This window comes from Mobula birostris, chromosome 5, assembly GCF_030028105.1.
Source record: "Mobula birostris isolate sMobBir1 chromosome 5, sMobBir1.hap1, whole genome shotgun sequence".
NCBI lineage: Eukaryota > Metazoa > Chordata > Chondrichthyes > Myliobatiformes > Myliobatidae > Mobula > Mobula birostris.
The window spans coordinates 56,949,484-56,963,562 of record NC_092374.1 but is presented as its reverse complement, the minus strand read 5'-3'; the positions used below and the strand labels follow the sequence as shown (position 1 = coordinate 56,963,562).

The window sequence follows — 14,079 nt, the reverse complement described above, 5'->3', positions numbered from 1 at the left end:
CTGAATGTTATTTGCTTACTTTTATTGTTTGCACTTTTTTTTTCTCTGCATATTGGGTGTTTGGCAGTCTTCTTTTTTATGGGTTCTTTTAGGTTTCTTGGTTTAGTGGCTGCCTGTAAGGAGACAAGTCTCAAGGTTGTATAATGTATACATGCTTTGATAATAGATGTAATTTGAAGTTTTACAAATGCCTGTGTGGCAAAGCACAACTCTGATGCCATTACAATTTGGCGATGGCACCACTGTTGTCAGGTGAACCACAGGTGGCAATAAGGCAGTATGTAGGAGTGAGATAGGACATCTGGTCTGATAGAGCCTCAGCTAAAATCTCTTGCTCATTGTCAGTTAAAGAACTGATAGTTGACATCGGGGAGGGAAAGAAGGATAAACATGCATAGTGTTTAGGTGGATTGGTGGAGGAGAGGGTCAGTAGCTTTAAATTCCTGGATGAGCTGTCCTGGGCCCAGCACATAGATGCAATCTCAAAGAAAGTGTGTCAGTATCTTTACTTTCTCAGAAGATAAGGAAGTTTGGCATGTCATCCAACTCTCTGACAAACGTTTACAGATGTGCAATACCTTTGAAAGTATCTTGGCTGGTTGCTTCATGGTACAGCAACTCAAATGCCAAGGCATAGGCACATATGAAGTTGCCTCAAGAACGCAATATTTGGCACCAAAGATCCCCACCATCCGGGCAATCCCCCATCTTCCCACAGCTACCTTCAGGTAGGAGGTACGGATGCTTGAAGTCCCACACCACCAGATTCAAGAGCAGCTAGCTCTCTTCAACCATTCGGTTCTTGAACTGAGCTGCATAACTCTGATTACTATGTCAGTATAGCAACACTGAGAACACTTTGCACAAAAATGGTTTCATTGTTCTAATTACGTTCTTATTAAAAATGTATATAATCTATGTTTAATATAAGTTTTCCTTGCAAATGTTGCATACTAATGTTAAGTGCCTTGGATGCTGCTGTAAGTAAGTTTTTCATTGCACTTGTGCATATAACAATAAACTTGACGTTGACTAAATTCATAGAGGCTTTTGCTTTCATTTTCTTTTACAACAAATGTTCATTAGGAACAAGGCCAGGTTTTATTGCCCATTTTACAGTCCATGAGAAGTAGTGGTGAATCATTTTCTTCAACCAACACAGTCCTTTTAGTCAAGGTACTGCCGCAGTGTTGTTTGGGAAGGTGTTGATAGATTTAAAGTCAGTGATAATGGAGAAACTGCTGTATATTTCCCAGTCAGGGCACTGTGTGACCTAAGGTTATTTGAGGCTTGTGCTGATGAGAGAGAGAGAGAGAGAGAGAGAGAGAAAGAAAGAGAGAGAGAGAGAGAGAGAGAAAGAAAGAGAGAGAGAGATAAAGAGAGGGGGGAGAGAGAGAGAGGGGAGAGAGGGGGGGGGAGACAGACAGACAGAGAGAGAGAGAGAGGGGGGGGGGAGAACCTATAATGTACTCAGTTACCATCCAGGCAAATATTAGCTAAGATCAACACAATCTGCGAATGGAAGCTGGAACCTCTCAACTAGTGACACCAGACACTGGGATTGCTGTTTTAGTTCGAAACATATATTGTGAGATTACTTTGCTTCAATAAATCAGAAGTCTCTGAAGTTATGGAACTTCCATGTTATAAATAGGAGCGCTTTTACCTGATGCAAAAATCACAAAGGTACAAGAACAGATGCCTGCAAAGAAGTTGAATAGGAATTGACCTTTCACTTCCTCAGTGCTCTTTGCTTTAACAGATTACACTGATATTTTTCTCCATGCAGTATTTACTAATTCCTTTAGGACATTTATTATCTGAACCTCCAAGATACATTTCTGAGCAATTTTCCAGCCAGCTCAATACTTAAGAAAATCCAGTAGTATCCAAGCAATTTAATCCACCTCTAAGGCTGATATGTTCTATATCAAAGATCCAGTTAATTGGCCCAGACTCCTCCTCATTCATTCAAAATATATTTTACACATACAAAATATCAGCCAATTGTTCCACTGCAATTCTATTCTGTAGTTATTTTGCATCGCTGCTCAACATTAGCACCTTCACTGGCAACTATATATTAAAGTATCAGAGTATCCCAAGATTGTATATAAGTATATTAAATTATGAAAGGCATTGAAGAGGTTTTTTTTTTCCAGGCTGGAAATATCAAGTACTGGAGTGCATAGGTTTAAGGTGAGGTAAGTTTAAGTTTAAAGGATATTTACGAGGCTTTTTTGTGCAAATAGAGAGTCTGGAAAACACTGCTAGGGGAAGTGGTGGAAGTTTAAGAGGCACTTAAATAGAAACAAGAACAGACAGGAAATGGAAGGATATAGACCATATGCAGACATACATGCTGTTTAACTTAGCATCATGGTTGGCATAAAAATCATGGGATGAATGGACTGTTCCGGTGCTGAATTGCTCTATGCTCTATAGAAGGGTTTGGAAAAGCATGGATAAAGTACAGGAAGGTGAGTGCAGGAGAGGTTTACTGGACTCTCAAGAATAAAGAATAAAGCAAAAAAGTTTCAGAAGGGATAAGAATTTAACTTCAGGTAACATGGAGACAATCCCACCATCAATGCTGCCCTCACTCATACCTCTTCCATTTCGCACACGTGTCCTCAACCCATCCTCTCACTGCCACATCAGGGGTAGGGTTCCTCTTGTCCTCCCTACCACCCCACAAGCCCCCGCATCCAACACATAATTCTCCGTTTTTTTTTTTTTTTTTTTTTTTTTAAATTTTTATTACAAATGTCGGTGCTATACAATATTTACAAACCCAGTGAATAACACATTTACTACACTACAAACAGACAATACATGTTAAACCAATATATTGCCATCCTCGTCAATGATGGCATTTACACCCCGCGGAGCCCAACGGTCCCGGAACATCTCGACGGTCGCCGTGGACTGTGCGTATTCCTTTTCAATGTTCACCCGGGCTCGAACATACCCCCTAAACATAGCCAGGCAGTCCGCCCGGGGAGAACCTCCTGCCACCCTTTTCCAGGAGCCACGGATGGCAATTTTCGCCAGCCCCAGGAGCAAGTTGACAAGGACATCCTCATCCCTCTGTGCCCCCCTCCTTACTGGATGACCATATATGAATAGGGTGGGACTGAAATGCAACCAGAAGGCGAGAAGCAGCCCACGCAAATACGCGAAAAGGGGCTGCAGCCTCACACACTCCACGTACATATGGTACACGGTCTCCTCCAGCCCGCAGAAGTGACACGCAGCTGGGAGATCCGTGTACAAACTAAAGAACTTATTGCAGGGCACCGCTTTATGCAGCACCCTCCAGCCGAGATCCCCAAGGTGCATGGGAAGGACTCCCTTGTAGAGGGACTTCCACTGGGGACCCCCCTCACCTCCAGGTGGAAAGACCGACCGCCATGGCGTGTCGGGACGGTGGACAAATGCTAGGAAGTGGAGGGTGTGGAGCAGCAGCCCATAAAGGTACCTCCTGCCTGCATCCCTAAATGGGATTGTGGGTGTTGATGAAAGACGGCTCAAGTTGTGTGGATTCGTCTCTCGGGTAAGGCTGCGGGGCCTGGGCCCGACGAGCAGCTCAGCCCGAGTCGTTCCACACACCTGAGCCGCACTGACATCCGTTGAGACAGGGCAAGGGTCGGCCAGGACCCCGCCCTCTGCCAGAGGAGGGGATTCCCGGCCTGAGGCAACCATGTTCCAGACTCTCAGTAGGTCCTGATAGAAGCCGGGCAGCCTCTGCAAAGCAGCACGGCTAACGCCCGCCGGTGGTAGCTGCATATCTTCGGCAAGACAGCAGCCCCTCCGGAGGAAGAAAGTCGCCAACACGTGCCACCTGGGAGGGTGCTCGGCGTACAGGAATCTCTGCAGCGTCCTGAGGCGGAGAGCCGCCAGTCGTGTGCGTACACACACCAGCGACTGTCCGCCCTCTCCGTCTGGGAGACTCAGAACCGCTGCAGAGACCCAGTGTTTCCTGTTTCCCCAGAAGAAGTCCATCTGCAACAGGATCCTGCCACCAAGCACATCTTTCCCTCCCCCCACCCCCCCTCCCCACTTTCCACTTTCTGCAGGGATCATTCCCTATGCAACTCCCTTGTCCACTTGTCTGTCTACACTGATCTCCCTCCTGGCAATTATTCTTGCAAGCAGATTCAGTACCACACCTGCCCCTACACCTCCTCCCTCACTACCATTCATGGCCCCAAGTAGTCCTTCCAGGTGAGGCAACACTTCACCTGTAAGTCAGATGCTGTCATTTACTCGATCTGGTGCTTCTAGTGTAGCCACATATGTATCGGTGACACCTGATGTAAATTGGGAAACCACTTTGACGAGCACCTTTGCTCCATTTGCCACAAAAAGTGGGATCCACCCATTTCAATTCTACTTCCCATTCTAATTCCAACATGTCAGTCCATGGTGTTCTCCACTGCTACGATGAGACCACATTCAGGTTGGAGGAGCAACACCTTATATTCCGTCTGGGTTGCCTCCAACCTGATGGCATGAACATACATCTCTAGAATTTCCGGTAATTGACTCCCTCTTCTCCTTCACCATTTCCCATTCTTGTTTTCCTCTTACACCTTCTTTTCTTACCAGCCCATCACCTCGTTCTGGTGCTCCTCCCACTTCCCATTTTCCATGGTCTTCTGTCCTCTCATATCAAATTCCCCCTTCTCTAGTCCTTTACCTCTTTCACCAATCAACTTCCCAGCTCTTTACTTCACCCCTCCCCCCCCTCCTGATTTCATCTATCATCTGCCACCCTGTATTTTTTCCTCCCCTCCTCCTCCTTCTTATTCTGCCTTCTTCCTTCTTCCTTTCCAGTCCTGATGAAGGGTCTCAGCCCAAAATGTTGATTGTTTACTCTTTTCTATAGATGGTCTGCTGAGTTCCCTCAGCATTTTGTGGGTGTTGTTTTGAAAGTAAGGATCTTACACCAGTCTTCACTGTAGAAGATAACAACTGCTTGCCAGAAATTCAGAAGTGTCAGGGGTATAAATGAATTTATTCACTATTACTAAGGAGAAGGTACTTGGCAACCTAAAGATGTGAAGGTAAATTAGTTACTTGGACAACACCTCAGCATTTTGAAAGTGGTAGCTGAAGAGATTGTGGAGGCATTAGTAGTGATCTTCCAAGAATCACTAGATTCAGGAATGGTTCCAGAGTACTGGAAAATTGCAAATGTTACTCAACACTTTAAGAAGGAAGAGAAATAAACAGGAAATTATAGGCCTGATTTCAGTGGTTAGCAAGATGTTAGAGATCTTATTAAGGATGAGGTTTTGGGGGACTTGGAGGCACATGATAAAATAGGCTGAAGTCAGCATGGTTTCCTTAAGGGAAAATCTTGCCTGACAAACCTGTTGGAATTCATTGAGGAAATAGTAGGCAGGATAGACAAAGGAGAATCACTGGATGTTGTTTATTTGGATTTTCAAAGGCCTTTGTCAAGGTGCCACACATGAGGGTGATAAAATAGGTAAGAGCCCATGGTGTTACAGGAAAAATACCAGCATGGATATAAGATTGGCTGGCTAGCAGGAGGCAAAGAGTGGGAATAAAGTGTGCCTTTTCTGGTTGGGTGCCAATGACTAGTGGTTTTCAGCAGGAATTAGTGTTGGGTCCACTATCTTTCACATTATATTTTAACGACCTGGATGTCAGCATTGATGGATTTGTGACCAGTCTGTAGATGATACAAAGGTAGTTGGAGGGTCATATAGTGTTGAGAAAGCAGAGAGTCTGCAAAAGGGCTTGGACAGCTCGGGGGAATGGGCAAAGAACTGGCAGTTAGAATATTGTGTAGAAAAGTGTATGATCATACACATTGGTAGAAGGAGTAAAGACATAGACTATTTTCTAAATGGTGAGCAAACTCAGAAATTGGAAGTGCAAAGGGATTTTGGAGTCCTAATACACAATACCCTAAAGATTAACTTGCGGGTTGAGTTGGTAGTAAGGAAGGCAAATGAATTTATTAGTATTCATTTCAAGAGGACTAGAACATGAAAGTAAGGATGTAATGCTGAGACTTTATAAGACATTGGTCAGACCACATTTGGAATGTTGTGAGCAATTTTTGGCCCCATATCTAAGAAAGGATGTACTGGGATTGAAGAGGGTTCAGTGGAGATTTACCAGAATGATATCAAGACTGAAAGAATTAATATTGAACAAGAATTTGATGGCTCCAAGCCTGTACTCACTGACTTCTGGTTTAAGATGGCACTACTGAAGGTGGGCAACAGCTTACTGGTAGTTTGAGAGCAAAGAAATTCGATTATAAACATCATTAATAACACTTCATTTGAAGTAAATTGTGATAAACTATCACCACAAACAATAAAGAGGCAAGTGAAGGCAAAGTGAATTTGGGCGATGTGCCCTGCTGGAGTTGAAGCCGTGCTGGTTGGAGTGAACGATTCGGAGAGGAGAAGAGGAGGCAGAGAATTTCCAATGCCCATCCAACTAACCCGGGTACAAGGGTAGGTCGCTCCAAGCTCTGAGCTGATTTGAAGAGGTCAAGTACAGTTTCTTCAGCGGTGAAATCTAGGGACAAAGCAAATTGCTAAGTGGTATATTCTAGGCCTGGAGTGATTCACTGCGGCAGGGCCTGGGTCCTAATGTGAGACATAATATGCTGTTTGGACAATTTAAACAACGGCCCAGATAAACTAGAAAAGTAGAGTGTTGAGAGTCGGGCAAGGGTGGATTGCTCTGGATGCCAAGCTAATTTGGAGAGGTTGAGAAAATCTTCTTTGGTAGTGAAATCTAGGCCCAGAGAGAATCACTGTGATGGAGCACGGGTCCTAATGTGAGGTACAATCTGCTCTTCGGATAGTTTAAATGCCAGCCTAGATAGACCATAAGACCATAAGATATAGGAGCAGAATTAGGTTATTTGGCCCTTCGAGTCTGCTCCATTATTTCATTATGACTGATTCAATTTTCCTCTCAGCCCCAGTCTCCTTCCTTCTCCCATATCCCCTAATGCCGTGTACAATCAAGAATCTATCAACCTCTGTCTTAAATGTACATAAAAACATTGTCTCCACAGCTGCCTGTGGCAAAAAAATTCCACAGATTCACCACTCTCTGTCATGGTCCAGTCCGTGAAGTCTGCATTCCAGTTCATAGTCCGGTCCATCGATCCATATTCCAGGTTTTCCGGTTTCCCATTGTCCTGTTGTGTGCTTTAATTGAGGCACATGATTCTCATTTTGGGCTGGCTACATAAACAGCTCCTGGGTTCAGCTTCAGTTGCTGGACTGTTCCCTTCCTCTTCCTTCTGTAGCCCTTGGCTGAAGCCTTGCCTGCTACCTTTCACCTGAAGCCTCACCTGTGTCCTCATCTGTAACACCATCAGGTTCAACTGCCAGGGCAAGATCAGGGCCTTGCTGTGTCTAGATAAGGAACTGTCTCTTTGTGTCCTTGCCTTCGCTAGGTAGGTCTGGCCGTTTGCCGCTACCTTGTGTTGGGAACTCTCTCTTTGTGCCCTTGCCTCTGTTGGGTAGGTCTGGCCATTTGCCTCTAACTTGAGTGGAGACCTGTCGCTCAGTGTTCTGTGTATGAGTCCCAGCCCTACATCCTGCTCCCTAGGAGGGGTCCTGATGCTGTGTTGAGCCCTGGCCCCAAATCCTGTTCCCCAGGAGGGGTCCCAGCTCTGTGTTCCATGTTCCTGTTCTCTCATGACCAAGGCTCTGTGTTCTGTGTTCCTGTGCCCCTCGACCAAGGCTCTGTGTTCTGCGTTCCTGTGCCCCTCGACCAAGGCTCTGTGTTCTGCGTTCCTGTGCCCCTCGACCAAGGCTCTGTGTTTTGCGTTCCTGTGCCCCTCGACCAAGGCTCTGTGTTCTGCGTTCCTGTGCCCCTCGACCAAGGCTCTGTGTTCTGCGTTCCTGTGCCCCTCGACCAAGGCTCTGTGTTCTGCGTTCCTGTGCCTCTCGACCAAGGCTCTGTGTTCTGCGTTCCTGTGTCCCTCGACCAAGGCTCTGCCTTCCTGTCTCCCTCGACCAAGTCAAGGCTTTGTGTTCTTGTCTTGTCCATGTGCCTCACCCAGCCCAGTGCTGGGGTTTCCTCGTCCTGTCCTGAGGTTCCCTCGTACTGTCCAGGAGTCTCACATCCAGTCCTGTTGCCACTCCTCGTCCTGTAGCCACGTCTTGTACTCGCCTAGATCCAGGGTCCAAGCCCGAGTCAAGACCGAGGTTCCGGGTCCCTGTCCAGTCTCGGGCTCGGAGTCCTTGTCCAGGTTCCAAGTTCCTTGTTCCTCGTCCAGGTCCCGCTTTCCTAGTCTAGTCCTAGCCCAGGCCCTGTATCCTAGTCTCTTTCAAGGTCTGTGCCTTGTCCAGCGTCGTTTCTTCCCCACTTTCCTTGCTTTCTTGACACACCTAGTCCTGTTCCTTGTACTTCAGTGTCTGTGTCTTGCATTTGGGTCTGCTCCCAGCACCCCCCCTTATGACATTTTCTGGCTAAAGAAATTCCTCTTCATCTCCATTGTAAAAGGACACCCCTCAATTTTGAGGCTGTGTCCTCTGGTGTTACGCTCTCCCACCCTAGGAAACATTCTCTCCACATTCAATGCCTCTCACCATTCAATAGGTTTCAATGAGGTCATCCCTCATTCTTCTGAATTCTAGTGAATACAGACACAGAGCAATATGACCAGCCATTCAATACTGGAATCATTTTTGTGAACCTCCTTTGAATCCTCTCTAGTTTCAGCACATCCTTTTTAAGGTAAGGGGCCCAAAATTGCTCACAATATTCCAACTAGGGACTCACAAGTGTCTTATAAAGTCTCAGTATTACATCCTTGGTTTTATATTCTAGTCCTCCTAAAATGAATGCTAGCATTGCATTTGCCTTCCTCACCACAGACACAACCTGCAAATTAACCTTTAGGGAACACACATAAAAGTTGCTGGTGAACGCAGCAGGCCAGGCAGCATCTCTAGGAAGAGGTGCAGTCGACGTTTCAGGCTGAGACCCTTCGTCAGGACTAACCTTTAGGGAACCTTGCACAAGGTCTCCCAAGTCCCTCTGTGCTTCAGTTTTGTGTATTTTCTCTCCATTTAGAAAATAATCATCCCTTTCATTTCTTCTACCAAAGTGCATGACCGTATACTTCCCGACACTTGCCATTTCTTTGCCTATTCTCCTAATCTGTTTAAGTCTTTCTGTAGCCTCTCTACTTCCGCAAAACTACCTGCCCCTCCACCCATCTTCAAACCATCTGCAAAATTTGCAACAAAGCTGTCAATTCCATCATCCAAAATCATTGACATATAATGTAAAAATAATTGGTCCCAACACAGACCCCTCTGGAGCACCACTTGTCACCAGCAGCCAACCAGAAAAGGCTCCCTTTATTCCCACTCTTTTCCTCCTGCCAATCAGCCACTGCTATATCCATGCTAGAATCCTTCCTATAATACCATGGGCTCGTAGCTTGTTAAGCAGCTTCATGTGTGGCACCTTGACAAAGGGCTTCTGAAAATCCAAACACACAACATCAACCAATTCTCTTTTGTCTATCCTGCTTGTTAATTCTACAAAGAATTCCAACAAAGACTTTGTATTGGTGAAAGAAGTTGATACGTATTTTATAGCAGTCTTCATTGTCGAAGACACTAGCAGAATGCCAGAAATGTGAGAGTGTCAGGGGCAGAATTGTAGATGGTCAATTAAAGGATTGGATCAAAGCCCAAAGGTCGAGGCACAAACATAAACTTGTCATACATTTATTAGCCAAATGGCCAGTTTTTGTATCGTAACATAAATTGCTGTTGATACTCTTTAAATTGAAATTCTAATAAATTTTAATGAAATGTGACAGAAATTTTACATAATGATGTTGCACATAGGCTATAATGTTTCTGTTTTAATCTTTCAGACACTGTGACTCAAAACTCTGATCACATGGGGATGTGTATTTCTTGGACAGCAAACATATTTCTAGTTCTGGGTGGACATCTACTGCCGTTGATCCAATGTTATTTGGCAGTCCATAAGACCATAAGATATAGGAGCAGAAGTAGGCCATTTGGCCCATTGAGTCTGCTCTGTCATTCAGTTCTTCCAGTCATCCCCACTCCCCTGCCTTCACCCCATACCCTTTGATGCCCTGGCTAATCAAGAACCTATCTATCTCTGCCTTAAATACACCCGATGACTTGGCCTCCACAGCTGCTTGTGGCAACAAATTCCACAGATTTACCACCCTATGACTAAAGTAATTTCTCTGCATCTCAGTTCTAAATGGACAACCTTCAATCCTGAAATCATGCCCTCTTGTCCTGGACTCCCCTACAATGGGAAATAACTTTGCCATATCTAATCTGTTCAGCATTTTAATATTCGGAATGTTTCTATGAGATGCACCCCTCATTCTCCTGAACTCCAGGGAATACAACCCAAGAGCTGCCATACGTTCCTGTAACAGTAACCCTTTCATTCCTGGAATCATTCTTATGAATCTTCTCTGAACGCTCTCCAATGTCAGTATATCCTTTCTAAAATAAGGAGCCCAAAACTGCACACAATACTCCAAGTGTGGTCTCATGAGTGCCTTATAGAGCCTCAACATCACATCCCTGCTCTTATATTCTATACCTCTAGAAATGAATGCCAACTTTGCATTCGCCTTTTTCACAACCAACTCAACCTGGAGGTTACCCTTTAGGGTATCCTGCACAAGGACTCCCAAGTTCCTTTGCACCTCTGCATTTTGAATTCTCTCCCTATCTAAATAATAGTCTGCCCATTTATTTCTTCCACCAAAGTGCATGACCATACACTTTCCAACATTGTATTTCATTTGCCACTTATTTGCCCATTCCCCTAAACTACCTAATTCCCTCTGCAGGCTCTCTGTTTCCTCAACACTACCCGCTCCTCCACCTACTTTTGTATCATTGGTAAATTTGGCCACAAGTCCATTAATACTGTAGTCCAAATCATTGACATACATCGTAAAAAGCAACAGTCCCAACACCGACCCCTGTGGAACTCCACTGGTAACCGGCACCCAGCCAGAACAGGATCCTTTCATTTCCCACTCTTTGTTTTCTGCTGACCAGCCAATGCTCCACCCATGCTAGTAAGTCCCCTGTAATTCCATGGGCTCTTATCTTGCTCAGCAGCCTCATGTGAGGCACCTTGTCAAAGGCCTTCTGAAAATTCAAGTACACCACATCTACTACATTGCCTTTGTCCACCCTGCTTGTAGTTTCCTCAAAGAATTGCAGTAGGTTTGTCAGGCAGGATTTTCCTTTCAGGAAACCATGCTGGCTTTGGCCTAACATCATGTGCCTCCAGGTACTCCGAAATCTCATCCCTAACAATCGATTCCAACAACTTCCCAACCACTGATGTCAGGCTAACAGGTCTATAGTTTCCTTTCTGCTTCCTCCCACCCTTCTTAAACAGCAGAGTAACATTTGCAATTTTCCATTCATCCGGTGCGATGCCAGAATCTATCGATTTTTGAAAGATCATCGTTAATGCCTCCACAATCTCTCCACCTACTTCCTGCAGAACCTAAGGGTGCATTCCATCAGGTCCAGGAGATTTATCCACCCGTAGACCATTAAGCTTCCTGACCACCTTCTCAGTTGTAATTTTCACCGCACAAACTTCACTTCCCTGACACTCTTGAATGTCTGATATACTGCAGGTGTCTTCCACTGTGAAGACTGATGCAAAAATACGCATTCAGTTCCTCTGCCATCTCTGCATCCCTCATTACAATATCTCCAGTGTCATTTTGTATTGGTCCTATATCTATCCTCGGCTCTCTTTACCCTTTATATACTTAAAAAAACCTTTAGCATCTTATTTGATATAAGTCACCAGCTTCCTTTCATAATTCGTCTTTTCCTTTCTAATGACCTTCTTAGTTTCCTTCTGCAAGCTTTTTAAAGCCTCCCTATCCTCGATCTTCCCACTAGCTCTGGCTTCCTTGTATGCCCTCTCTTTTGCTTTTACTTTGGTTCTGACTTCACTTGTCAGCCATGGTAGTGTCCTTCTTCCATTTGAAAATTTCTTCTTATTTGGAATATATCTGTCTTGCATTTCCCTCATTTTTCACAGAAACTTCAGCCATTGCTGCTCTGCTGTCCTTCCTGCAAATGTCCCTTTCCAGTCAACTTTGGCCAGTTCCCCTCTCATGCCATTGTAATTTCCTTTATTCCACTGAAATACCGACACACTGGATTTTATTTTTTCCCTCTTAAATATCAATGTGAACTCGATCATATTGTGATCACTGTTCCCCAAGGGTTCCTTAACCTTCAGCTGTTTTATCACCTCTGGATCATTGCACTACACCCAATCCAGCACAGCCGATCCTCTAGTGGGCTCAACAACAAGCTGTTCTAAAAAGCCATCCCTTAGACATTCTACAAATTCTCTCTCTTGAGGTCCAGTACAGTCTGGTTTTGCCAATTCACTTTCATGTTAAAATCCCCAACGATTATCCTGACATTGCCTTTCTGACACACCTTTTCTTTCTCCTGCTGTAATTTGTAATCCACATCCCAGCTGCTATTTGGAGGCCTGTATAATCTGCCATTGGGATCCTTTTACCCTTGCCATTTCTTAGCTCAACCCACAGAGACTCTACACCTTCCAATTCTATGTCATCTCTTTCCAATAATTTAATATTATTTCTTATACACAGAGCCACACCAACCCCTCTACCTACTAACCAATCTTTCCAATAGACCGTATATCCTTGGACGTTCAGCTCCCAATGGCACCCAAGTTTCAGAGATGGCCACAACGTCATATTTGCCACTCTGTAGCTGAATTTCAAGATCGTCCATTTTATTTCCTATGCTGCATGCATTCAAATATAATATTTTCAGTCCAGTATTTGTTGCTTTCTGTTTTAACTGCACCACGCCTCTATTGCCCTGTAACTCATGCTACTGGATGTGATTAAGCCTCATCTCCTGCCTGTTCTTTCTATAATCTCTGTTGCACGCTGTCTTTGATTTATTTCTGTTTTCCCCTTCCTCAACTCTATCACTCTGATTCCCATCCGCCTGCCAAATTAGCTTAAACCCTCCTGAACAGCTCAATAAATGTGCCCACTGGGATATTGGACCCTTTTGGGTTCAGGTGTAACCCATCCTTTTTGTACAGGTCGTATCTCCCCCAGAAGAGGCCCCAGTGATCCAGAATCTGAAGCCCTGCCCCCTACACTAGTCTCTCAGCCACAGATTAATATGCCTGATCATGCTATTCTTGCGCTTGTTAGCACATGGCACAGGCAGTAATCCTGAAATTATCACCCAGGAGGTCCTGCTTTTCAGCTTCCTACTCAACTCCCTGAATTCTCTCTTCAGGACCTCCTCCCTTTTTCTACCTATGTCATTGGTACGAATGCGTACCAAGACCTCTGGCTGTTCACCCTCTCCCTTCAGAATACTCTGCACCTGATCTGAGATATCCCGTGCCCTGGCACCTGGGAAGCAACACACTGTACGGGTATCTCTATCAGGCTGACAGAACCTCCTGTCTGCTCCCCTCACTATGGAATCCCCTATGACTACAGTCTCAGTCTAACCAGCTTTTCATAGCAAAACTAGAAAACACTGGAACTACTCAGCATTTCAGATGCTACACACGGACAAAGTATCTTAAACCTGAAGCGTTAACTGTTTCTCATTCTACGAATGCTGAGGATTTCCAGCATCTTCTGCTTTTGTTTCTAATCATCAAGTCTATTGTTAAGACAGTGAAGAAAAAGACTGCAAAGAGAAAAAATTAGGGTAAGACACACACACACACACACACACTTAGAGATAATGTCCATGGTAGTGCAAGAAATGCTCCATAGTGTTCCATTGATAAGGTAAGGGTAGGATTGTGCAGTTTAATTCAAGAACCTGAAGTTGGTTGTATGAGACTTTAGGTTTCTGGAGCAGCAAGAGACCATGGCCCAGATGGCAGGGATACAGTACTTGACGATAGATGCCAATTTTGAGGCAGTGCCTCATGTAATCATGTAAATATGTTCAATGTGGAGAAAGCTGTGGTGAACCTGTGATGGACCAGGCT

At 44.8% G+C, this 14,079-nt stretch overlaps 1 long non-coding RNA gene across 1 annotated transcript in view; it reads left to right on the top strand.

Annotated features, from left to right (window-relative positions):
* Window positions 1-14,079, top strand: part of LOC140197251 (uncharacterized) — a 100,689-nt gene that overhangs the window by 68,872 nt on the left and 17,738 nt on the right. The window lies entirely within an intron of this gene.